Source organism: Salarias fasciatus, chromosome 6 (assembly GCF_902148845.1).
Source record: "Salarias fasciatus chromosome 6, fSalaFa1.1, whole genome shotgun sequence".
Classification (NCBI taxonomy): domain Eukaryota; kingdom Metazoa; phylum Chordata; class Actinopteri; order Blenniiformes; family Blenniidae; genus Salarias; species Salarias fasciatus.
Window position 1 is genome coordinate 30,619,771 of NC_043750.1, and position 24,350 is coordinate 30,644,120.

At 42.2% G+C, this 24,350-nt stretch overlaps 1 long non-coding RNA gene across 1 annotated transcript; it reads right to left on the reverse strand.

Annotated features, from left to right (window-relative positions):
* Positions 1 to 225: 225 nt before the first annotated feature.
* On the reverse strand, positions 226 to 1,107 carry LOC115389698 (uncharacterized). The gene is made up of 3 exons (XR_003931620.1): positions 698 to 1,107; positions 450 to 521; positions 226 to 335 (listed from the first exon to the last, which is right to left on the reverse strand). It is a non-coding gene; the product is annotated as an uncharacterized LOC115389698 (long non-coding RNA).
* Between the last annotated feature and the right edge of the window lie 23,243 nt (positions 1,108 to 24,350).

Genomic DNA, 24,350 nt, shown 5'->3' on the forward strand with positions numbered 1-24,350 from the left:
GGTGGTGAAAATGCTGTCATTCAGCTGCAGTGACATGAGCAGACGCAGCTTAAATACAGCATATCATATCGATGTATGAAAAAAAGAGAGCAAAACTTTACCTTGTTCACAAACTCCTTTCCTTGGTCAGTTATGATTTTCCTGACCATGCCAAACGTGTACAGCTTGGAGATCATGATTGCGGAGACCTCAGCTGCAGTCTTGGACTTCAGAGGTTCTGCAATTACCCACTTGGTGTACAAGTCAGTCATGGTCAGGATATACTGGTTCCCTCGACCTGTTTCCGGGAGCGGTCCAATTAAATCCATCCCTAGCACCTCCCAAGGTTCTTTAACCTGCAGATCAGAGAAATTATCAAATATAAATTTAAAGCTAGCGCCCCCAACTGCAGCACACAAACTCGTTATTAGCATGACAATTAAAATTAGTCAAGAGGTTTTAAGATGTACCTTGATGGGATGTAAAGCTGGTGCTATGGTCTTAATTGGGTCATTCATCTGGCAGCGATGACAACATCTGACCTAAAATACAAATGAAGATGTATTTTAAGCAATATGTCCAGGATACTGAAAAAAACAGTTGTCGTGAACTGAAAAGAACAGTGAAACAGAAAAAGAAAACTAGTGTGTAAGTAAACGCACTCATGCATAATTATAAATAAATGTTCAGATTAAGGCTGAACCCTAGCAGGCCTTACCCATTCATTGGTGTCCTTGATCATGGTTGGCCAGTAGTAGCCAGCAACAACCCTGTTTCGGGTACTTCTGGCACCATTATGATTCCCAGTACCAGGGTTGTTGTGGCACTCCATTAGCACAGCCTTCTTCTCCTCCTCTGAAAACACGACCAGGCGCATATACTGCATGCTGGGGCCAGTATAGAAGAGTCTGTTGTCTGTTATAGGATGAAAATGATAAAGGTAAGAGTGTTGCTGCCCGAAGTACCATGAAATATGCATATGTTATAGAGATTAGACAAGCAGAGGAGTTTAAAGATGAACTAATATGGTACAATTAACTACATGTGGACAAAAAACAATATGCAACTTGATGATGATGTTTTATGACTAGTGAGGTGCTGCTATTTTGTTCTGCAAGGACTGACAACACTGACTAGTGATTAAGGGCCAATCCCAATTCTACCCCTTACCCCTACCCCTTAGCCCTTAGCCCTACCCCTATCACTCTCCTACCCCTTTTAGAATAGGGCTGAGGGGAAGGGCTATCTTTGCAGCACTATGAATTGGGATACCCCTTGGCCCTTTAAGCCCCGCCGCGCTCCTATAACAACAAAAATTTATGGATATTAGAAATGATAGAAATTACATTAGAAATTACTTTTATTTTTTAATAATGGTATTATTATTTACCTTATATTTCTTTTTGAGGTTCTCCCACTTTTTTGAAGCTTGCTGGGCTGTAACTTCCCCTTCCAAGCCATTTTCTTTTATGAATTTCCTAAAGTAATACAGATATATTTACATAAACACGTTTTATTACTGACATATTATAGCTTAGACGAATAATATAATTTACTCCCAATGTGTTTTGGCGCTGTATTTTGATTTCAAAAACTTTTCTTCCTTTTTAACCTCTAAACCAGGGGTCCTGAAATACAAATCTTGAAGATCCACATTTGCTTTTTATATACAAGCATGGGTCCGGACTTCAGCGCCCTGTGGGGTGGGGGGGGGGGGGGGGGGGGGGGGGGGGGCAGCAATACCGAGGACGGAGCACGCTGGATTACACCACACGCAGAGCGGCGCGGTGCAGAACGGTGCTCACACGGAACATGGAGCGTTTAAAGAAAGATTTTTTTTCTTTTCCATACATTTGCCCTGGGGCAGCAGCGAGGTGTGCCGCGGTCCGGTCGTGGACCGCGGTCCGCTAATTGAGGAACCCGGCTCTAAACTGAATCAGCAGTCGGGTTTCATCGGGGGTCCCTGTGTCTAACATATTACGTTAAAAACATGATAAAGGATGACGTTAATTCAGTGATTAGTGCTCTAAAGAAGTTACAAATTCACGATTGGAAACAGTGCTGCGCAGCGCTAAAACGTTAATCCATGACTGGGACACTGTCACGCGAGTTTATCTATAAATTCAGTGAAGCAAATACACTTTTTATAGCTTTTTAAATAGTATACAGAAAGCAATCTTACATTTGTGCGACTCCGTGGTGGGCGCCATGTTGTTTTTTTCTGGCCAATGTGAAACTCCGCCTACCCCTATTGAGAATAGGGAGCATCGATGCAGACTTCCCTGAAAGGGGTGAAATAGCCCTTCCCCTTACCCCTACCCCTATTCAAAAAGGAGAATTGGGATAGCCCTTAAGCCTCGTGAACGCGCATATCATAGGGGTAGGGGTAAGGGGTAGAATTGGGATTGGCCCTAAGTGTAAAAGTCCCAGAAGAGAACAAGACAAAAATCAAAGAACAGAACACCAAAGCAGTCAGCAAGGACCACACTTAAAAAAAAATAAGCAGTATCAGTGGAAAAGAAAACAGTTTGAGTATCCATGGTAAGAAATACAGCTTGCAAACAAGGACAGAAGCTATTTTCAAGTCTACCACAATGCATAAAAAAGATTAAGAGCCACAAAATGAGCCATAATAACCGACAAGTTACGCTTCTACTCAGTAGTATTCAGTTCCATTGGTGGATTTTTTTTTCATTACCATTTGGTTGATTAAAACAGGGATATGTTGAGCATTAATGCCTGATCTATCAAATTATACAAACTAAATCTCACATTTAAAGAAAATGTTTATTCATAGGCTCCTATTACAAAAACTAGAATTTTCTGTCAATTACTTAATGACATAGTGAGGATAACGCGGTGAGAATGGATGGATGGATAGCAGTACGAACCTTTAGTAGTGAAACTGCCCACATAGCAAAATTAGTATGGCCCAGTAGTGGCCCACACTTCTCACTTACACTTGGCCCACATACCGCAATGAATTACGGCACTTGGGAGGGCCACCTCTGGTTGCCACATATTGCCCATGATTGTGCCATGTCTCAGCCACCTATTTAGCCATATGTGGCCCTGTCCTGGCCCAGTGTTGGGCGAGGTAAGTTTTAGTTTTTCTCCCAGACGTCAACCACCTGTATGACCACAGCTGGCCCGAAGGAGGACCAGACAAGTTTCAGAACTGGTTCCAGATGTCAGCCTCAACTAAACCGTAACCGGGCCACTTCTTTAATACACTCACTTGCCATATTTGGCCCAGAAAACAAAATGCTCCAACAATGACAGTTTCAAATATTTATTTATTGATACAATTACAATATCATCTTAAAACAGTATATAAAATTAACAAGTTTAATACTATACATTTTTAAAAGCAAAGCAAAAGTTTTATACAACATATATACCACACTGAATACAAATGCCCCCCAAAAGTGAGATATGTAGTTGAAAACAGTAATGAAGCAGCAGAAATAAAGTTTGGGGTAAGTGGAAAACTTGTGAAGGACTGGACAAAGCAGAAGTTACTCTTACTGAAATGAATACAACAGAACAATTCGATGTAGTATAGTGTATAGTGGTAGTATAGAGTATAGTGGATGTTGAGCACATACAGAAGTCCAAACAGCATAGCAGTGTGAGTGTCCTTGATGCCATGCAGGATGATCTGATCCTCCAGCACCACAGCCAGGTCCGTCAGATCCTCCCCTTCTGGTATTCTGAGGATTCCCACGTTCAGTCCTCTCGTCATGTCGTCCTCCATATCTGTGGGCTCCTCAAAGATAAAAAGAAAAACAAAAAAAGCACTGTTAGAGTTTTTACTTGTCTGCAAGTTCCAAAAAAGACATTTAACTCTAAAGTCCACTGGTTTGATCCTGCTAAATCCATGTTGTCTCACATGGGCTTGGAGAGACTTTTGAGACTTGAAAAAACACACAATCACTGTAAATGCAAAGGAGAGCTAAACTTCTTCCATCATGACCATGGCTGGTTCTGTAGTGTTCAAGTGTTCTTCTGGGTTTCCCGTGACAGAAGTGCAAAACTTACCTGTCCATCTCATCCAAGACGCAGCCAGGTGGAGCAAATACGATGAGCTACAACAGAAAATCTCATATTAGTACAGTGACAATGGTTACAGTACACTCAACAATCATAACTGTTTTGATTTTCTAGAGGCATGCACATACACTTGCCTACTAGTGCACTGATAATATAGTTTTTGTGTCAAATTCAACAATTTGCAGGATTTAAAAGTTGAAAAATATTTTAGGTGGGCTGAGGGCAGCAGCATTGTACTGTTTATTCCTCAACTAAATTGAAGACTTGGACCTTTAATTTAATAAAAATAGTGAACACCATTTTCACTTAAAACTGAAAAATGCTTGTTTTTTGAATTAGCCTTTTAATGTCAATAACATGCATGGAATCTGTTCTGACAGATGTACAAGATTGACAGATTTAATCCTCCCGCCTGCACGCACTCTGCTCCTGCACCCCCACCCGCGTGCCCCACGTGACTCCCCCATCCGCGCACTCCTCTCCGTGCACACCCCAAGCACACAAACCGACTGTCTGCCACGCCATCTCCCCCGCACCCACAAACGTCGTCAAACGTTGTCTGCTTTAATTCAATTGGCGTTTTCATGGTGCAGTGTGCACAGAGCAGACTGGATTCATGTCATTCACTGGGACAAGTTGTGAATTGACATGTTTAAAAACGCAAAGAGTGTCCCGCTCGTTGTCTTGAGAAGCTCCAGTTAGCATAGCTAAAAGTTAGCTAAAAGTCTCACGTTTAGCCTTCTAATAACTTAACAATTTAAAGGCAAGAAAAAACATCTGGGTAGTATTCATATCATACGGTGACTTACCTTTTCTGAATATGTGAGCGTGACTGAGCCCAGACTGAAGGAATACGTCGCGTGCAGCTGCAGAAACTGGCGGACAGCAGAACCGCCGGGGCTGTTTGAATGCACGTTCAACGTGCTGACGTCATCAGAAATGTCCAATGAGGAAAAGTATCATCGGTTCAAATTCCTAATTCCACAGGAATCATTTTAATAAGTTTGGAAAGTTTTCTTTAGTGAACACAACATAAACATAACATCTTGAGTTATCACAACTGTTTCAATAATTTGAAGTCCTGCTGACTAAAATTCTTAATTTATCATGACTAATTGGTAGAATTATTTTTAACGGTGTACAATTTTAAAAGAAGAAATTTATATAAGGACCAAGCAAGTAAAACTTGTTTATGGAAGTTTGAAAGATGAACAGGATTTTTTTCAATGTTATAGTTACACTCCAGAGGAAATTTTAGGCCTCCAACCAGATAGCATGGCTAGAAATAAAAATCCACATTTTTTTCACAACACTTTGACACATTTAATCTTAAATTTTTTGTTTAGAGTATCGAAGTCTATGAAGTTGAATCCTTCATTCTCATATGTATTCACGACAACAGGTTTTTTCCAAAAATATTTAAAAAGCATCTTATCCATGCACTAGATGGTTTTATTATCAACATATAAAAAAGGGCTGCGTAGGTGAGTCTAGAGACTCCCTCTGCTTTTGATTTAAGTATTCTTGATTTTCAATGATGCTGTGGCTAATGCGTCACTTTATAAAATAGTCATGAATGTTGTACTTTTTTCGGATTTAAGTTTGAATAGCAAAAAATATATTATAATCAAATAGTAGGCTACAGCAGTAACAAATCTGTAATTTTGAAGTTATATGTATTATGTATGCTATATGCTAGAATGAAAATAAGTGGTTTTAATGATAGTAAATGGGCCCAAAATCTTCTCCAGGAAAAAGTGTGATTTTTATTTGTCTATGATGTTATTGAAATGTCAACATACATTAAAAACAATTAAAATCTTTGTCAGATTTCACAGAATGAACGACATGAATGAGAGCACAAATAAATTGATCAGCCTCTAGAAGTAGGCCAAAAATATTGTGCATTAAGAGAGGCCAATTAAAGTTAATGGTATTTCACACCTGAAATTTAAGTTTTATTGCATTTGGTACAAACAATAATATCGGTCATTGTGAGCTTATCTTTACATGAAGAACAGACCCGGGCCGCATGTGGCCCACAGTTCAAATTTGATATGTGGGCCACATACTAAACTTAACATCTGGCCCACATCTTTTTTTCCACCTTAAAGTGATACCAACTGAATGCCACCTGTGGCCCACCGCTCTTTTTTGACACGTGGGCCACATATTAAACTCAACATCTGGCCCACATTCGGTTTGCCACCTTAAAGACGGCACCACCTCCGCCACATCTGGGCCATGTTTGGTTCACATGCTGCATGCCAGTGCCGACCGAATGCCACCTGTGCCAGCTTCCAGCCAGATGTGGCCCAAGTGTCTCTGCTATGTGGGTGGGTGCCATCCTCCTCACTCTACGGCGATCTGCTTCTGTCGGAGGAAGCACTCCGTTCAGGAGAAAAGTTTGTAGCTGCATGCACAGTGTAGCATCCATGCTGAAGCTGTGTAAAAGAGTCGAAGTACACGCCAAAAAGAACGATTGTACTGTTAAAGCTGTGTCGTGTCGAAGAGTCGAAGCTGAAGAGTCAAAGCTGTCGCAAAAAGAACGATTTGCCGAGCTGTCGCAAAAATGGCGGGTGGCGGAAGTGACGCACTTTCCGCACATGCGCAGTACAAATCAGGTTTCCGGTACGGATCGGGTACCCACACTCTCTTTTCATCACTCCACTCGCTCTCTGGTCAGTGATACTTTGGCTCCATCTAGCGGCGCGGATGCGTATTGACCATCTACCGTAAGTCCGTGATTATAACACGACCCCACTTTTGAGGATGCAATTTCTGGAAAAAAAACATCGTCTTATATTCGGGCCAATACGGTAGTCGCGTTTTTTCAGCACCTCGAACAACTGGAGATTGTGGTTATACCGTGACTCCTATCAACAAACCGAGAACACGTAAAGCCTGACCAGGTTCTCCTGAACAAGTTGATGTAACACAAGTGGAGAAAATTTCATGTTACATGTATGTTTTCACAGGTATAAGTAGGTGTGCGCTCTGCATTTTTTTGCTCTTAGTTATAATGGAGCCGGATGGGGTAAAATCTCGCGCTTCTCGCAAACTGAGGCCTCTACGGACCAAACGAAAAGTCTGACTGCTCCAAAAGCCTCACCAAGTGAAAGACAACGAATTTTCCTGTCTAACGTGGTATTTTTTGTTCAGTTTTACCAAACAGGAATGGAACAAGGAGCAGTTGTTTCCCAAACAGAAGCTTTAATTTTCTCCTCTCTCCGCTCTAACTCACATGACCATATATGGGCATACGGTGCAGTTACACAGCTGACAGCAGCTGTCAATCAAACTCTGAGGCTGTGTTCGAAATGGCATACTGCCTCCTACATCCTTACATACTCATACTATCCATCCTGCATCCTGCTTACTCAGTCCATTAAACAGTATGCGAAGCGTTTACACTACAGCATACTACATAATAACCCACAATGCATTGCACTTCTTCCATGAGCAGAAATCGATCTGCTAAAGCTGATTTCACTTTAGCTCTAAACTCTTGAAATGTATAACTTCATCGAGATTTTTTTGTAAATTAGGCAACAAAGTGGTCGTTTAGAGCCCGAGTGTGTCGTTTATTTGTCCGAATACCAGCCGTTTATGATTTTGTTGGGACGAATTCGGCGAAATTCAAGCCAAACGCAGTGAGCAACGCACTTCCGGTTATTTTCACCAAAATAAATCACCCCTTTCCCTTTCTCATGCAAAAAAACCTCAGTGATAAATCTGTGCTTTTACTTTGAAAACAAGAAGCCAACCTTTCAGCAACATCGCTTAACATTGCCGTTTGGACCCATAGATATCATATAAAAATTAAAGCCGCAAGCGGCATTGGACGGGACCGAGCCCTCTGGCAAGGTGGCCCCACTGAGGCCGTCCTTGTCCCTGGATAACCGAAGTCCAGGTCACTGGGACCCTTGCTCCTCCATAGACATCCATTTTCATGACTTGACCTCATTTTCTGTTGTAAATGGCTTTTATTTTGAAGGAATTTTGGGCTTTTATTTTGGAAGAGTCGTACATGCTTCCACTAACACTGCTTAACCCGAAGTTATGAACTTACTCTGTTAAAAGTGTAATTTTTTGCAATAATGTGACTTTTATTTTGAAGTAGTGTGAGGCTTTTATTTTGACAGTCATGTCTGCTCCACTTTAGCAAAGAGTGAAAGTCGAAGTCTCCCTATGCACAAGTCCATTAGGCGGCACCTATCTCTGTTTCGTAACCCCAGGCCACACAGCTATTGTGAGTTGTGAGAGCTACAGTGGGGGGGGGGGGGGGGGGGGTTACACCTGTGGTCGAAACCCCACCCCATTCTATATATGCTGAGCAACTGGTTAGAAGTCAGTAGGTACCTTATTACAGGTGTTTGGTATGACCCGGCCGGGACGCGAACCCACGACCTTCCGGTTGTGAGGCGGATGCTCTGCCACTCAACCATCGCTTCGGTAGAGCACTGCATGTTTCCACTAACACTGTTATTCCAATACAATCCACTTCATTTCCATAGCACATTTAACCAACAGATGTTTCCAAAGTGCTGCACAGACGAATAAAAACTACAATGGGATATAAATCAGAGAGATAAATGCATCAGAACAATAAAAAAATTAAAAAAGAAAAAAGTAGAAAAAAAAAGAAAAGAAAAAAAAACCTGTTGAACCTGAAATTATGAACATGCTTTGTTAAAAATGTCATTTCTTGCAAAAATGTAACTTTTATTTTGAAGGGGTGTGAGGCTCTTATTTTGACAGTGATGTCTGCTCCACTTTAGTAAACACAAATATATACATTTGAATGTCAATTCATCCATCCATCCATCCATCCATCCATGTGAGGACTGAGGGGCTTCACTCATGTGTGATTTTTGGTCACGGTGCGGCATCTACTGTGGAAACCAGGTACAACATGCAGAGTGTTTTACAGCAGGTCTCAGATCAGTGAAGAGGCTCTTTGCCCATATATGGTTTAAGTAGGTCACATGATGTTAGAGTGTGACTCGGCAGACACACAGTTTCTCTTTGGTCAAAACAGCTGGGGAAATGCATTTCCGTGGACCAAAGTGAGCAAACAATGTCAGAAAGTGATAGGAAATTTAGTTGTCTTTCCCTGTAGAGCTTTTCAGAGCAGTCAGACTTATAGTTTTGAAACGGGAGGCTTAATTGATGAAGAAGGTGAGAATTTTGAGCAAAATTTGAGCAAAATTTTGAGCAGAAAGTGTGAATAACGGACTTCCTGTTGGATTTAGGTCATGGGCACGAGTGAGAAAGTTGTAGATCTCGATGAGACGAACGCGTGCATATGTTTTTGTTCTCTGTACGACACTGTGAAGGGTGAAACAGTCCATATTAGTGGTGTTGGAGTGAAAAGTGTTTTGAGGCACATTTGATTTGACAGGAAATCGCGGACTTCCTGTTGGATTTAGGTATAGGTATGTCTCTGGGTAAATTGTAGAACTCGAAGAGACGAATGCATCCACGCTAATTTCATTTCTCTACGACATTGGTGTGGGACGCATTGTCCACTGGAGTGTTTGAAGTGCGTTTTCAGACTTCATACTTTAAGGGTTAATAAAATCCACTCCCTGAGACTTTTGAAAAAGTTTTTAACAACTTTTAGAGAGAAACTTGTCCTCTATTATTTGGCACCACTCTGACATCTCGACGACAAGCGGTCTCGGAGGAGATAATTTTTAAATGAGGAGTCATTTTTTGCCAAATTTTACACTGAAAGTGAAATACCGGACTTCCTGTGCGATTTAGGTCAAAAATAAATCAAATCAAATCAAATCAGATTTTATTTATATAGCACTTTTCATATTAATAAAAACAACGCAAAGTGCTGAACATTAAAAACAGTCATAAAAACAAAAAGAATAAAAACCGCGCCATCAAACAGTATGCACCACACACACACTCACACTCTACCATTAATTCGCACAGAACAGAGGAGACATGGCATGGCACTGAGCATCTTAGGGAAAACGCCACCAGTGGGGCCCCCCCACACCAAGGGAAGTCGAGGGTCAATTAAAACTGGGGCTCCAGCGCCCGACCCCCGACCCCGACAGACCATGGGAACTCGCACACCAAAGTGTGGAGCCCCCAGGCCAGCCAGGACCAGAGTACCCGGGCACAGTAACCCCAGCATTGGACCAGCACCAACTCCCGGTGTGAAGGACCCCCCTGAGGAAACACTGGAATTAAACAGCTAAAACATAATAAAATATGACACGGAATTAAAATAAGATAATAAGATAGGATTATAAAGTAAAAAAAAAGTAAAACAAGTTGAATGTGCATAATAAAATAGAATAAAATTACATAAATAAGAATGGAATAAGAGGACTATAAAAGGTCAGTTAAAAGCCTGATTAAAAAGGTGTGTTTTCAACCTCCCTTTAAAAATATCAACGGTCTCTGCGGTCCTGAGGTTCTCTGGCAGGCTGTTCCACAGGCGGGGGCCATAATGGCCAAAAGCCGCCTCACCATGAGTCTTGGTTCTGGCTTTAGGAACACACAATAAGGCACTGCCAGAGGACCTCAGGGCCCGCGAGGGTCGATAGGGTAAAAACAGATCAGCTAAATAAGAAGGCGCAAGGCCGTTAAGACATTTACAAACTAATAAGAGAACCTTAAAATCGATCCTGAAGCGGACAGGGAGCCAATGCAGCGACTGTAAAACCGGTGTAATGTGGGCCCGCCCCCTGGTCCTCGTCAGCACGCGTGCGGCTGCGTTTTGTAATAGCTGTAAGTTTGAAATATTCTTTTTGGGAAGACCAGAGAGCAAGGCATTACAGTAGTCTAATCTACAGGAGATAAAAGCATGCATTAGCACCTCTGTGCTGGCCTGAGAGAGAAACGGGCAGACTCTAGCTATGTTCTTACGATGACAAAATCCAATCTTAGTTATGTTTTTTATGTGTGGAATAAAATTTAGCTCAGAGTCAAAAATCACGCCCAGGTTCTTAACTGATTGTGCTGGTTTAAAATCCCGTAATTTTGGTAAAATCTTCTCTCTCTGACCTTCAGGACCGATAACTAAAACCTCAGTCTTGTCCTGGTTGAGCTGTAGGAAATTCACTGCCATCCATGACTTGATGTCTGAAATACAGTTAAAAAGGGTTTCTATTGGCCCTGAGTCATCAGGAGACACGGCGATGTACAGCTGAGTGTCGTCAGCGTAACTATGGAAACTGATGCCGTGTCTCCTGATGACGTCCCCAAGTGGAAGCATGTAGAGATTAAAAAGTATGGGACCTAAAATTGAACCTTGGGGAACCCCACACCTAATTTCATGGGTTCCTGAGGAACAAGTATCCAAACTTACATAAAAACATCGATCTGTGAGATAAGAACTGAACCAGTTAAGAACAGTACCAGAGAGGCCCACCAGGTGACTCAGTCTATTTATTAAAATGTGGTGGTCTACTGTATCAAATGCAGCACTCAGGTCCAGTAGAACCATCACTGTGAGCTTTTTATTATCTAAATTCCACCTGATATCATTTAAAATCTTTAAAAGGGCCGTCTAGGTACTGTGGTTCACTCTAAAACCAGACTGATGTCTTTCTAAAATGTTATTAATCATTAAAAAGTCATTGACTTGGTTAAAAACCAGTCTTTCTAAAACTTTACTTAAAAATGGTAAGTTGGATACTGGTCTGTAGTTATTAAAAACATCGGGGTCTAAATTGCTCTTCTTCAGAAGGGGCTTCACCACTGCCGTTTTAAAGGCAGTGGGGAAGACACCCGTCTGAAGAGAGCTGTTCATGATATTTAAAATCTGTTCCTCAAGGAATCCATAAAGTGATTTAAAAAGTGGTGTGGGGATGGGATCTAAAAGGCAGGTTGTTGATTTTACTTGGGAGAAAACTCGACCAAGAGTCCTCGCATCAACCAGGTCAAAACTGTCCAGTGTTTCCTCAGGCATGGACAACGGTTCAGCTGTGTTCACTGATAAAACCTGTTGGGGTAAAAGACTGGACCTGATGTCCATGATTTTAGTTCTGAAGTGGTCTGCAAAGTCTTCACAGAGAGCGTCTGTTGGCTCCTTAAAAGCTTTATTAAAATTAGTGCCAGTTAAAATGTTGAAGGTGGAGAAGAGGAACCGGGGGTTGTCTTTATTGTCTGAAATAAGTTTAGAGAAGTGGGAAGTTCGGGCCTGTTTAACTGCATTATTGTAAATTTTGAGTTGTTGACGTAGAATCTGGTGATGTACAGTCAACTTGGATTTTCTCCACCTTCTTTCAGCACTCCTGCAGTTTCTTTTCAGTTTGATGACAATACCATTTCTCCTCCACGGGGGTTTGGAATGGCCCTTGATTGTTTTAGTTAAAAGTGGAGCGACTGAATCCAGACTGGACTTCAGTTTACTGTTAAAATCGTCAACAATAAAATCACAAGATGCAGGTAAAATCACTGCAGGAGTGCTCTGTAAAATCTCTATAAAATCTGCAGCCACTTCAGAAGTAAGGTAGCGTCTCCTCACTGTTCTCACCGGGGCTTCCTGCTGGTTAAAACTGGTGATGTTAAAAAACACACAGTAGTGGTCAGACACAGCCAGGTCAACAACAGAGGACACACTGATGGACAGACCGTGGGTTATAACCAGGTCCAGGGTGTGTCCTCTGTTGTGAGTTGGCTGTGCGACATGCTGTTTAAAATCTAAACAGTTTAAAAGGTTTAAGAATTCTCTGGACATAGAGTCCGAGTTGTCATCAAGGTGTAAGTTAAAATCACCAGTTATTAAAATTCTACTATATTTAGAATGAATTATTGTTAAAAGTTCTGAAAATTCACAAATAAAAAGACTAGAGTATTGAGGGGGTCTGTACACTGTTAAACACAGGATCGGGGGACTGCTAAAAATAAAGGCGTGGTGCTCAAAGGATGTAAAACTGTTAAAAGCTACTGCACACGCACTAAATGAAGTTTTTAAAATGGAAGCAGTCCCTCCACCCCTCTTACCCTGTCTGGTTGAAAATAAAAAGTTAAAACTCGGTGGGGAAGCCTCAGTGAGGATAACAGGTGCATCGGTGCCAAGCCATGTCTCAGTTAAAAGCAGACTGTCCAAGTTATTATCTAAAATAAGATCATTAATAATAAAGGATTTGTTTAAAAGAGAGCGCACATTCAGCAGGGCCATGTTAATGGTGGTAGGCGGACTGGATGTGCGCTTTCGGTGAAGTTTCACTGTTAAAAGAGTCTTTTTGTGTTTAAGAACAGTCCGGGGGATGTGGTGTCTGCACGAGGTGATAACTGGGATGCTGTGGATAGTGTGTGGTGTGTCCGGGGGCAGTGAAGGTGTGTGAGGGGTGTGTGTGGCGTGTGGTGGATGGGGGGGGCTTGCAGGTAGTCAGTCAGTGGGGGATGTGTGGACTGTATGCTGAATAAAAATAACAATAAAAATAAATAAAAATAACAGATCATTATTTTTAGATCTCGAGGAGACGAACGCGTGAGCGTTGGTTTGATCTCTCTACGACATTCCTGCGAGTAAAGGCAGCTATTCTACTGTTTGTAGGTGGCGCTAGAGAGCAGATGGTGTCATGGGGTAAATGTTTGCATTTTATCAAATGTTTCGCGAGTCCGGATGTGCCTGCAAAATTTGGTGAGTTTTCGTGCATGTTTAGGGGGTCAAATTTGGCGTTGAAGCGGCGTAGGAATAATAATAAGAAACGAACGAAGAACAATAGAGGCCTTGCCCTCAGGCAAGGTGGAATCAGTTGAGGCCACCTCGCCCTCGGGCTCGGTCCCTAACTAGATGCCTTAAGGCGGAGTCAGCAACGTCGTTCACTGGCGGCCATCTTAGGACAGTGGACCACTCTGGGGCGCTCTGTGTAATCTAAGGCAGGGGTGAAAGTAAGATAAGATTCTTGCAGGAACTGTGCAACTCAAAAAAATGTTTTAGTTTGCGCGCAAAGCGTTTCAATTTTATTTTGGATGTGTCAATATAATACATATTGAGATGGCGGCCTCTTCATGATAGAGGCGACAATTGACGAGGACTGCAGCCCTGTTGCTCAACCAAGGCTTTTGTTGTTATAACAACAAGTATATACTGGGAGCATGTTACTCACACCTAACAATGGCCCAGTTTACATGGGTGTTTTTTTCAATCGGATTGTAAACAATCGTATTAAATGGAGTGTATTCATGAAGTGATCCACAATGAATCCTCGTTTACAAGGACCCTTGGTGAAGCGGATTATACAGCGTCCTGTGACATGCGCACAAAGTCTCACGAGGAACTTGCAGGTCTTTAGCTCCGCAGCAGCAGTCCTCAGCGCTGAGCAGAGAGTTTTTATCTGCTGACATCTGCTCAAATAATGTCCCAAAAGTCCATGATACGCTGCTGAAGGAGCGGCTGCTCCCCTGGCTGCAGCACCGCTGCACCGAGCGGCACGTCTCGTTGTAGGCTCTGCCTCTGCTCCGCGTGTCGATGTTTCGAATTAACTGGTGCCCGTGTTAACTTGTGACCAATACATGATTGAAAAATGTAGTCGTTCTTGCGAACGTCGGTTATCGACAGTTACAGTGAGTGTATACGTTTAAAATCATTTGTGAGTCTTACTTTAACAACTGCTGTAATCAAAATGTGTTTACATAGACCTCCGCCGTCATTCGTTAACACGGGAACCAGGTAATCCATAACACCAGCCGGCGATCGCTTGTATTCTGCTATAGAGCTCTTTATACAACTCCTATTGCGCGATTTGGTTCCATCTGGCCACTCCAATGTTTTTTCTGTCGGGTTTTTTTTTTACTAAAAAAGTGTTTTTCAACCACCGTGGTGTTCTCTGCTGGTTTTTTGACTGTGCTGCTTCCCTTTTACTGGCACGTCACTACATGCATGCGCAGAACAAACACTCCCCCAGTACAATCCGCTCGCTGTCAGATTCGTTTATAAGGGACACGGAGCGGATTGTCGATCTGCGTAGACCATCTCGCCCAATCGGCTTGAAATTACAATCCGTTACAAGTGAAACGGATCCACTCGGTCATTTACATGACACATTTTACAATCCGCTCCATGTACAATCCGCTTGTGCGTGGTCCATGTAAACGTGCCCAATGTCTACACAGAGGCCAGGTCAATCTCACACCGACCCTTCTCACTGTTGGTCCAACATAACGTAAATGAAACTTAACATAAAAAGACCGGAAAAACTGCATCAACACATAGAAAAAACAATAACTTAACACACCTACAACAAAACGAAGTACATTTTAACAAATTTTAACACAAAATACATCTTGAAACAATCCCCTCCCATGATGCTTTGCGGCACCAAACAGTATGGCGGCCCCCAGCGGCGCCTTCCGCCGCAACAATAATATATATATATACACATGTTGTTTTTCGTTAAATTTTAGTTACATTTTTTTTCTTTGCATTTTTGACCTGTCCTGGTTGTCTCTTGAGACGGGGACGGGGGGAGTGTCCTTACATCACCTAGGCAACCAGCCATCCAATGAAAAGAACGCATTGAGTTTACCTCACTTCCACGTGTGCTTGTTTGCGGAAGGAGTGATGCTGCTTGCATGACAGAGAGATGGAGAATATTTTATGATGCGTGAACCCTCACAATTTATTACTTGTGGATTTATGTTTTTTTTATTTTGCAAAAATGACTACTCTGTTGTCTGCAAAAAACACACAACAGTGGACATTGGATTAACGTTACGCTACAGCGAGTGACTGCCGCTACAAGCTGCAACTTATCACGGTAAGCGAGTACTCCAGTGCTCATCAGGCGCATTAACCTTGTTCAGCACGTCACAGAAGATTTAGTCTGGAGATGAGTTTTATGTAATCATCAATTTTACACTTATTTCGGTAAAATTTGCTTGGAAAAAAAAGGGCTCGCTTTGTATGCATGAGGGAAAGTTGCTTTTCAGAGGCGTTCTGGGGCGTTCCAGTAGAAGAGGCCAGTATATTTCTTACCGGCACGGCGTTCCTGTGCGTTCCGGCTTACTTTCACCTATGATCTAAGGGAAAGTGAGTGATTTACACTAATTCAAATACTCAACTCACTGAATTCTTCATGGATTTACAGACAGTTTGATTCATTACTAACGTTACGTTGCTATGATGCAGACTAAATTTTAATATCACAACTTTTCTTTTTGCATGCAGTTAAATGCCTACATGTCTGACGTTTATAACAAACCAAGTCGTTTGAAAATCGATTGAAAATTGAGCAATCTATAGCTATTTCAAAGTTGATGCTCAATTGACATTAATGTGATGAGTGAGTGAGCGGCCCTGTACCAAGATGGCCGCCATGTGACGACGTTAGTCCCCATTGGGTTACAGCGCGCATGAGCCATCTAGTGTTTCTATATATATCTATGTTTGGACCGGTGTCCCATTGACAAACCAGTTATGATGCCAATTATGATGCTTTACCGACGGAGAGTTTTTTCGGCTCTTCAACGAAGATCGGCTCGCCGTCTTCGGTACATCATGGTCGCTTTCAGCATGGACTTGTCAGATGTAAGTGTTTTTTTTTTTATATATATATTTTTAATCAATGTAAATTAGAGTTGCCAACTGTTCCTTGAAAAACGGAATTGTTCCGTATTTGAATGTAAAAGTGTGCGTTCCGTATTGAGCTGAAAAGGAACGCACTTTGTTCCGTATTTTTGTGAGAGTCAAAACGTGAGCAATGGAACTTGCGCTTGTTTTTGAAAACTTACGGTAAATTGTTCACCGGCTCTCTGACGTTCTGTGACCAATGAGCTAACAAACATGGCTTGACAACACATCTCATTGGTCAAAAAAAGACCGTTCCGAGTAGGCTTCAGCAGTTCATTGGCCAATAGTCAGTTTCGTCACAGAGCGCATGGGAAGAAGTAAATCACAACATTAAAGCAGCGCAGCATGGCTTCCAGAGACACGTAAGTTTGTGTCGTTTCCATATCGGATATATCATTGATTTGTGTCTGCTGCTGCAGACTGTGGTGTGTTTTCAGTTTAGAAATGGAACCTTGTTGGTTTTTCTGTTCAGAAGGTTTTTCAGTTTTGATTTTACACTTTTTTAGTTGAAAATATAAAAAAGAACATGTTAAAATCCAGAAGAGACAGCAGCTGTTTGATGTTATTTTGCACATTTAGCAATAAATATAGAATAGAATAGGAATAGAAGACTTTATTAATCTCACAGTGGAGAAATTTACAGGTGTATAGGCTCATAGAACCCACAGCAGGGTGCAAAAGTAATGAATGATGCAATAATTAACAAGTTATAGTGCAAATCATAGTAGGATTGATGATAGAAGCTCAAGACAATGAAGATCAAACTGTATGTACAACCTGAATCTTAAAAATATAACAGGAAATATATAATATATACAATATATACAATACAATATGCAATATATGATGCAATATATAACTATACAGTATGATATAATATGTACAATATGTTTTAGCAGAGTGAATGGATACAGCAGAGTGAATGGATGATAAAGTGTCGCTGAATTTCTGAAAGGGGGGGGGGGGGGGGGGGGTGCAGGATATTATAATGTCCAGAATTGTTGCTACACAGTAGAATTGTACAGTCTGACAGCGGTGGGGATGAGAGACCTGTGATATCACTCGTTCCTGCACTGAGGGCGTCTCAGTCAGCCTCTGAAGGAGCTACTGAGCTCCTCTACCGTCCGGTGCAGTGGCTGAGAGCTGCTGTCCATGATGGATGATACTTGAATGATAACTGTCTCACTGTAGGCCTCAAATACAAACTGATTATGAGTTATTGCAATCTTGCTACTGTAGGTGTAATGCAGTAGCCTAATGTGTTTTTATAGTCTGTAATAGGTATAACTGTGGCAAAATGCTGTTATATATGCGTTTTTGACCCCCCAAAAACCCAGTTTTTTTTTCAGCTGCCCACGAGAGGTGTTCCTTATTTCAATCTCTGGGAGTTGGCAACCCTAATGTAAATCCAATCAGAAATCTCGTAACATAACATACCTACGAGCACAAAAATAGGAGGGAAAATTATATCTATAACCATACTCAGCTTGCTAAATGTACGTCATTAAGAAACAGTCATTGTGAACTGAATAAAGTTTATTCAAATGTCCATCGCGTTGTATCTTGGGCAATTTCAGTATGAGTAGTGAACTCACGATGTCTACTCAATATTTCTGGCGAATGCAGTATGCATCCGGGAACTTCTCGCCTACTCAAAATGGCATACTGCCAGTGTAAACGCACTGCATACTCAATAAGTTAGTATGAGTAGTAGGTTAAGTACGTGGTTTTGAACACAGCCTGACACTCAGTGCCTTCATTCAGTGACTGTCAAAAGCAGATGGGAGATGTTAACAATTCCATGTTAGTGGAAGGGAGATGTTAACAACTCCATGTTAGTGGATGACAGATGCTAACAGCTACATGTTAGTGGATGGGAGATGCTAACAGCTCCATGTTAGTGGATGAGAGATGCGAACAGCTACATGTTAGTGGATGAGAGATGCTAACATCTACATGTTAGTAGATGACAGATGCTAACAGCTCCATGTTGGTGGATGGGACATGCTAACAACTCCATGTTAGTGGATGACAGATGATAACAGCTCCATGTTAGTGGACTGGGCATGCTAACAACTCCATGTTAGTGGATGACAGATGCTAACTGCTCCATGTTAGTGGATGAACGTCTCAGTCACGGGCTGGCGAGGAGGCTCGGTCTCGACCAATGCCGCTTGCGGCTTTAATATATTTTAGTAGTTACTTATGCTTTATGCTTGAGGTCATCGAAGAGAAATTAACTGATTTTCTAAAAAGAAAGGGGTAGGAATAATCTAATAAGACTGGGTCTTCACCCTACCCCTGTTCTTATCATGGTATGTATGTGCACTTTGCAAAATGTAACTACTTGTAATTGTTGCTTTCATGTACTACCATGGAGAAAGAATAAATGAAATGAACCCTCCATAAAACAACATGGTGACCGAGTCCACATGTAGAATATGAAGAGTGGAATATGAAGAGTAGAATATAAACATCAGCGTGATCATGAAATGTGACAGTGATCATGCATATATGACCTCTGACCCCTGACCAGAAGCAGGCTAGAGACGCCCTCAGGGCCCAGACGACCGGCGACCATCCCACAGCAGAGTTTAAAACTTTAAAGTTTAAATCTAAAGTGTAAATCTAATCTATCAGCTCAGAGCACAATGGAACCCAGGTTAGAAACCCCTCGTTCAGCAATCAGCACATGTATTACAGTGAGCAGCTCTCTGCTTCTTCATCAGATGCTCATTTTTCTCATGGGTTGTTCAAGACGATGCAGAATGAAGCTCAAAGGTATCAGATCTCTGCTATTCCAGCTTAGGTGAGGGGACAGCAGGAGAGAAAAGCAGAGGACAAATCTCCGACATTCCCAGTTGGAAGTTCCCATGTTCCCATTTGAACGTGAAAATGACAAAGTGAGCAATCAGAACAGAGACTGACAGTTTTTCATCAGCATGCTTCCTTCTTTTGCTCCAATCACAGTCCAGCAGCCTTTTTATTTACTTTTTTGACGGCAGCATTTTTCAGCCTGTTTAGAAAAAAATCTTCTTGAAGTTTAAAGTTGGTCCCCTTCTGTCTCTGCAGTGGTCGAGTACACCAAAATCAACATCACCTCTCAGGTGAGCACTCCCTGTAACTCCTTCAGGTGAAATGAGGTGATTAACCTGAGTCACCATGAAGCTGAACCACTGTCATTAACTGCTGTTTCTTTTAACTCTCATAAAATCAACACATCACCTCTGCTACTCACACACACACACAGGGCCGGCGATTAGGCTGGGCATCCGGGGCACTTGCCCAGGGCGCCGAGCCATAGGGGGTGCTTGATGAGGTCGTGAGGCGCCGCTGTGACGGCCGTTTGAGCAGCGCACTGCTTGGTTCGCTCACGCCTCTCGACAACTATTGCCGACTGACAACTCCCGCGGCGCGACTACCATGTGGTGCTCATGTCGGGCTTGCCCAGGGTGCCTGAGAAGCCCGCGCCGGCCGTGTGCGTGTGCGCGCGCGCGCGCACACACACACACACACACACACACACACACACACACACACACACATTCTCAGAATGCCCTGATGTGCTTTGCAGGAAATTGCCTTCTGCACAGTTAATGGAAGCTGTTTTAGTTGATTTTAATTTAACTCCTCCACAGGAAGCGATCTCCCAGGAACCATCAGAATGTGGAAACCCCATCCTGACCTCCGTCTACTACGAGGTGACAGTCAGTTGCACAGTCGGTGAAACGTGTGTGACGTTAACCTGCAGCTGATGACAGAGAACCACAGACGGAGCTCTGATCCCAGCAGAAGGAAATCAGTCTCTTCTAAAAACTGATAAGACTGTGTGAAGGTGTCTTGGGGCTGTTTGGCATTTCTCTGCAGTAGAATACTGTTGCTGCTGGTTTGGTTGCTCACCACTGTTCCAGGTGTTTTCTGATCTGGATATCCTGAAGGCGTCAGTGGTTCTTTCCTGTTCTGCTTCTCTTTGCAGCTCCTTAAGTTCAAAGTCAGTTCTCTCAGCTGTTGGCTCAACAGGCCACCATACTGATGGCTTGTCCTACTTTCTGCACTTTGCTTCCCCCTGGTGCCAACATGCAGGTTTACTGACACCTCAGTGCTCAGGGCTGAAGGGAAGACAAGCCTGGACCCTGTCAGTCACAGTGCCTTGTACACAGTGAGAAATGCTCATGTAGAGGGTAGAGCGGAGCATCTGTGTGTAAAATCAACAACCACAATGATTAAATTACAAATAAATAGAAGTTTGAATGGAAAACGTGGTTTTCTTTTGACTTGTGGCTCACCAAAATGTTAAAATGATCAACTTGTGGTCTTTCTTTGGTTATTTTTTAACACACGTAACATAACAACACAGCCCTTCTGCTTGAATTTCTAAACAGCCTGTATGATATGCTTGTCCGACCTGATCATGACAGCGGGTCAACTATGTGACAACTTGGGACAATGTAAGCTTCCAAAAGGCTGCCCAGGTGCATGAGTGGTTTAAGGACCACCCAGTTTTCTGTTCTATACCTTCCACCTTATTCCCCCCCCTTCCGAAATCCCATTCTCAGCCTGGAGGTGGAAAGTGTATGAAAGGAACCCACAGAGCCAAGTCCCACTGCTTCCCATGATGCTTATGCTTGCATGGGGTGTGGGGGGAAACATTTAAAAATAAAATGTTTTGTCTGAAAATTTGTGATGTTATGTTTGTCTATGAGAGAAGGGGGCATTGTCATTAATTCAGTGTTTTCCATTTCTATAATTGTTTTCAGTATTGCTCTACAGTGTTCTGTACGTGCTTGGTAGTGTTCAGCCAAAAGCTTATTGTGTTTATTCAATGAATGGTATGTGTGTGTCATGTGAAAATATGGCTGTTTACACCAAATGAAAACACAAGTTCTGTTTTGTGAACATGTTAAGAGATTTGACGGCAGAGCTGTTTTGCAAGGGGATGTAAGGGTTTAGCAATTTCTGTGTGATGTTTGGAGTTTTGTGTGTGCAGTTTTGAAAAATGTGTTTTAGCAATCGAAAAAAAACTGTAACACTGTTCAAGTATGTGAATGCATCAACAGCTGCTCAAAAAAAGAAACGACCAAACGATCTACAGAACCCAGCTTTTTCCTTGCAACAGGGTCCTGCTCTGCAATCTCACTGAGAGACGTGGGCCTTTGTTCACAATGGAAGGATCCAGTGTGTGTGAAATCAAACTGTAGAGAGGTGGAAGAAGATGCACAGTTCACAGAAATCTACTGCTTCAGTGCGACAGCTTTCCTGTAGAAAAATAAACAGAGAGAAGACAGCAGGAAACAAGAGAAAGAGGGTCAAGATACAGATGTGGAAAGTGGGGATGAGGATGAAGGTGAAGTCTTTGAATTGAACTGAATTGAATGGAAAGTTCTTTATTTGTTCCACAGGGGGAAATTGCAGTGTTCCAGCAGCACAGGGAAAAGAAATATAAATAGAAATGTGAAATGTGAAAATTTACAAAGCCCAATCATATATAGAAAATTAAATATAATTTAAATATGAATTTAGGACAGATATAATTAAATGACAGATATAAACTAACAGATATAAATTAAATATAATTTACATAAAAATCTAAGACAGATATCATTAAATAATTAAATGAATAAGAGATAAAGACTAACAGATATAAATTAAATATAATTTAAATATAAATCTGAGACAGACACATTTGTACAGTATAATAGAAAAATGTGAGAAACACAAAAAGATACACAGGAGTTTCACAGAGCTGAATGGACGATGGATGATTGCACATGATAAATGAGGGTAGGGAGGGGTACCGAATTTCGGTAATTTTTTGGTACCGACCGAATTCCCGCTGAAGTACCGAGTATCGATTCACGGGAAATCCGTCGGTACCACATTTCGGTACCTGAACGCACCTTTTTTTTTTTTTTTTTTTTGACCCTGAACGCACCTTGACATTATGCATCGGCAAGAGCGGAGGACACGGTGACGCGGTTACGTGGGTCCAAAATCTTCGGAGTATTTTGACTCGCAGACCGGGATCAAATATATAATATACCGGGAGAGCGGACACGCACACGGCCGTGAGAGCGGGCGGGCGTTCGGGAAACCTCCCGATGGCCACCCCATAGACATATGGGCCACCCCGCCCCTGTTCGGAGTTGTTCGCGGGAGGAACAAGCCGCTTCTGCGGCTTCTGCTTCTGCGATGGTCGCTTCCGCTGCATGTCAATTCCTAAACAATGTTCTGCGCATGCGCAGCTCGAAACAAGAGCGCGCATCGAGGCGACGACTCGACATGATAGGTCATCACGCAAAAGCGGTCCCACGTGGCTTTTGATTGCCATTATGACTGCCCAATCACGAGTTGGAACCATACAATTCTGATCCTCCAGTATACCTTTGAGTGTTTGTTTACTGTAGAGGGGCCTGGTGCTGCTAATGTGAAACATTTTATACAGTTATTTATTCTGAAAGTTGTTTGTTACTGTATGGGCAGCAGGTGCAAATGTGAAACATTTCATACAGCTATTTATTTTGAGTCTATTTTTATTATGTTATTTATTATTGTTATTTATTAATTTTTTTTACTTTAACCCCACACACATTTTTCTCAAGTTCTATGTTGGAGTTATTTCAGTTGATGTTATTGAAGCATAAATGTTGAAAATTCCGAAGTTTTGACAATTTTTTTAAATATACAAAATAACTTTAATTACCAAATGCATATCTCCCCCCCCCCAAAAAAAAAAAAAAAAAAAAAAAAAATCGAAAACAGGTACCGAAAAGGTACCGAAAAATACCGGTATCGATTCGCAGGTACTGAGTATCAGTATCGTATCGATTCAGATGTGAAAGGTACCCATCCCTAAATGAGGGTGAGATTGTCTTGACATTGAGGAGAGTGTGTGGTGTGTGCTGGTTGTAGAGTCTGATGGCAGCAGGGAGGAAGGACCTGCGGTAACGCTCCCTCACACACCTGGGGGGACGCAGCCTGTCCCTCACAGAGCTCTCCAGGGCCGTGTCCTGCATGGGGTGGGAGACCACTGCCACTGTGGAGGTGTCATGTGGAGGTTTTCACACCAGACAGGTAAAGTTGAGGCTCCAGCTTTTGAGAGTGAAGCCTCTGAACATGTGGTGAGAGAACTGCAGGCAACAGACAATGAACCAGAGCTGCAGGATGTAGGAGGAGAGAAGGAGCTGGAGCTATAAGCGTCTCAAGACCATCAGGACCCCCAGGAGCAACCAAGAGAGCAAACATCTGATGAGGAGGGGCAACGCCAGCAAGAGGGAGACTGAAGCACACCCAGAATCATCACCTCATCCGTCCTCAGAGAGAGTGACGGCAGCCGAGGACGCCTAAGTTTGACAGCTGGGGCAAACGACACTCAGACAAACTGGGATGAGCAGCACTGAGGTGAGCAAATCAGGACACTGTTTCCGGTAACACTTGAAGCACCTGGTATAACACATTATAAGTACATTTATAAAGCATTATAATGCCATTATAGCACATGTAGCTACAGTTGTAAACACTCATAAATGATCACAATGCCAGGACCTAACCCTAACCCTATGCTGTATAGTGGGTTATAAAGCATTGTGCTCATTTATGAGTGTTTATAACTACTTATAATGTGTTATACAGGGTGCTTCAAGCAAAATGTCACCCTGTCTCCAGAGGCTGTAGAGACAATGGATGCCTACAGACAAGCACATGTGCAAGAGACTAAAACAACAAACTATTAACAGGCCACAGACTGAGATTTGAAACTTGGAAACAACAG